This window comes from Sinocyclocheilus anshuiensis, unplaced genomic scaffold (genome assembly GCF_001515605.1).
Source record: "Sinocyclocheilus anshuiensis isolate Anshui unplaced genomic scaffold, SAMN03320099.WGS_v1.1 scaffold918, whole genome shotgun sequence".
In the NCBI taxonomy this organism is placed as follows: domain Eukaryota; kingdom Metazoa; phylum Chordata; class Actinopteri; order Cypriniformes; family Cyprinidae; genus Sinocyclocheilus; species Sinocyclocheilus anshuiensis.
In genome coordinates, this window is record NW_015540946.1 from 118,963 (window position 1) to 122,201 (window position 3,239).

The window sequence follows — 3,239 nt, forward strand, 5'->3', positions numbered from 1 at the left end:
AGATGATATATGATAGATAGACAGACAGACAGACAGACAGACAGACAGAAAAACAGACAGAAAGATAGAGAGATAGATACAGGCCTAGACAGATAGATAGATAGATAGATCGATAGATAGAGAGATGGATAGAGAGATAGATAGATAGATAGATAGACAGACAGACAGACAGACAGACAGACAGACAGACAGACAGACAGACAGACAGATTTGGGCGGCGTTATGCAAATCTTCCCACATCGTGATGTAGGCATGTGGGGGCATGTTAGAACGAACCGTTTTAGGTAGGCGTGGTTGACTCTTAACTTTTATAAAGAATATCTCTTTGGATTTGAGACTTTAGTCTTTGCAACTTTACAGATCTTCTTTATGCACCAAGAGCTTGTAACACTCCAAAGAGAAAGGAAAAATTTAAATTGCATCATATGACCCCTTTAATATTGTTAATGAATTGAGAACTAAAGAAAAACATTTTTGCTAACTGAAATAAAAATAAAAATAGAACTGTAAAAATAGTAAAACAAAAGTACATACTTATGGCTTTAAAATGAAGTAAAATGTAAAAATTTTTTTATTAATTAATAAACTGAAACTAGAACACTACAACTAAACTAAAAATAACAATGATATAGTGAAAACAAATTAAAATTGATCAAATTGAAAATTTGTTTTAAGCGATCATTGTCCATCCAATGAAAGTCAGTGGAATCCAATGCTGTTTGGACCCCATTTACTTGTATGGACAATATTGTTTGTGTTCTGCAATAGAAAGTACGTCATACAGGTTTGGAATGTCATGAGAGTGAGTAAATGATGACAGGATTTCCATTTTTGATTGAACTATGCCTTTAAATAGTCTAAACTTAAGTAATTATTTTTTAAATCATGTTTGGTGACACTGATTGCACAGAAATTACAAACTTAAACTGATTAGTGTGTAAATTATGACAATATTTTCATCCCTTTAACCTGTAAGGAGTTTGTGCCAGCTTTGAATTAACAACATCAGAAGCATCAATAGGCACGTCCTTTGTAGAGCTCCTCACGTGTCATTTTGACTGACAGGTATAATGATGGAGCTTCTTAGTAATGAATCATTGAGCTGTGGACTGCTGTGGCATTCCCGCAGCGAGTGCTCATTTCAACAACTAACACATCCGCTCACTGTCCCGGACTCCTCCTCTACTTCAGTCAGATCTGTAATGAAAACACGCTCACAGATGCCTCACCTCCCCACACTTAGAGCTGGATTTGTTATTCTGAAATATATTTAAAGTGACAGCACACGTCAGCCCAACTCCATGCTAAAGTCATCAGAAATTTAACGCTCATGCTTAAAATAGACACCCACGCTGACAGCAATGGAGGTCCTCATTGCTATGGTTTACCTCAAACTCTTATTTTCGACACAGATAGCGAGACCTCACTTATTGCTAATCAACGTGAGTCAGATGCACAGTCTGTCACTGGAATGTCATTTAAGGTCAGCGTACAAATACAAACACTCCCAGAGTCTATTTTCCATAGCAACACAGACAAATGACACCTGCCTTCATCTCCATGGGAACACACATGTCCTCCTTTGACTACCTTCCCTCTCTTTTTCTTTCATTAATCTCTCCCTATTTCTCTGTCTCTCTCTCTCTCTGTCTAAGCGTTATACAAATCATTTATTTCCCTGCACAAATAGGAACCTCAGAATTTATGAGCCCCACATCTATCTCACACACTGCTCCGGGTGTGTGTTCACGGTGTGTGTGTGTTCACTGCTGTGTGTGTGCACTTTGGATGGGTAAATGTAGAGCACCAATTCCTAGTATGGGTCACCATACTTGGCCACATGTCACTTCACTTTTTTTTTTTCACTTTTTTTAAATTTATTAGTTCAGCATGGATTACTGTGGTATGTTTGGTCTTCGGTAGAGTCACATTTCTGTTAATGATCTCCCCAAGGTAAATTTAACCACAATTAGGCGGTAAATAACAGCCCTGAACTGTTTGACAAAATGATGATGAAAGCCCTCCACCAGAGGATCCTACAGGCCCTTTAATTTGCCCAAATAAATGGAAGAAAGCAAAACAAGACAAGACAAAACAAATAGATTTTTTTAGGTTTTCAAAAGCCCTGCTATAGAATTTCCAACCCTGCACATTCAGCAATAACAATTTGTTAGGTGTACATTGAGGAGAAATGCTTTGTTGTTAATTTTTGTGTTTTGTTTCCCAACCTGACTCATGACATTTGTAGGAAGAGATGGGTAGGAAGCGTCCTTGAGTTTAATATAAACACACAATTAAAAGGAAAATAAAAAATTAGAACATACTGGCCCTGAACATTCACTTTCATATATTTATCAAGAAGGAAGCCATTAGTTTTACCAAACACATCCAAACCAGAATGTCCACTGGATACAGAAAAATAATAAAAAATAATAATAAGATAAATTAACATGAATAATTAGCATGATATATATTTTGTATTTTTATTATTATTATTTTTAGACCAATCAATTTGATATATTTGTGATTTATGTATCCCCAAATTGTAAGTCGCTTTGGATAAAAGCGTCTGCAAAATGACTAAATGTAAATGTAATGTAATGTGATATGTAAACCAATAATGAAGTTATCAATACAATTTATAAAATGCAATTATTTTCAATAATCAGAGACTTAATCGCAGTAAGATGTTTACATGACGCAAGCAAACCTCTTTACTCCAGTTTACATGCAGTTTTCATTATTCTGATTATTCACTAAATATTTTTATATTTTATCAATGTTTCATCCAATAATTAAGTGGCTTGCTATTGCTATGTTTACTTCCTCAGGTGAATGGAATTTCTGTCTATTTACCATAACGTTTAAAACACTTTTGTGGCTACTGAATTATTTGATAAACCCTAGATGCACAATTGATTCTTTTTTGAAAGAATGAAATTAATGCTTTATTCAGCAAGGATGCATTAAACTGACCAAAAGTGACGGTAAAGAAAAAGTCAGTTTCAGATAAATCCTGTTCTTTTGAATTTTTTATTCATTAAATAATAATTTGAGAAAAACAAATATCAGTTTCCACAAAAATGTGTTTTTAACAAAAACTATACTTATTTTTAAAATAAAAGTTTCTTGAGCACCAAATCATGTGACACTTAAGACTGGAATAACGGCTGCTGAAAATTCAGCTCTGCGGTCACAGGAATAAATTACATTTTAAAATATGTACTAAAATAAAATTA

The 3,239-nt window shown here is 34.3% G+C and overlaps 1 pseudogene; it reads left to right on the top strand.

Annotated features, from left to right (window-relative positions):
* LOC107689771 (carbohydrate sulfotransferase 15-like) overlaps positions 1-3,239 on the top strand; it is a 30,446-nt pseudogene that overhangs the window by 19,563 nt on the left and 7,644 nt on the right.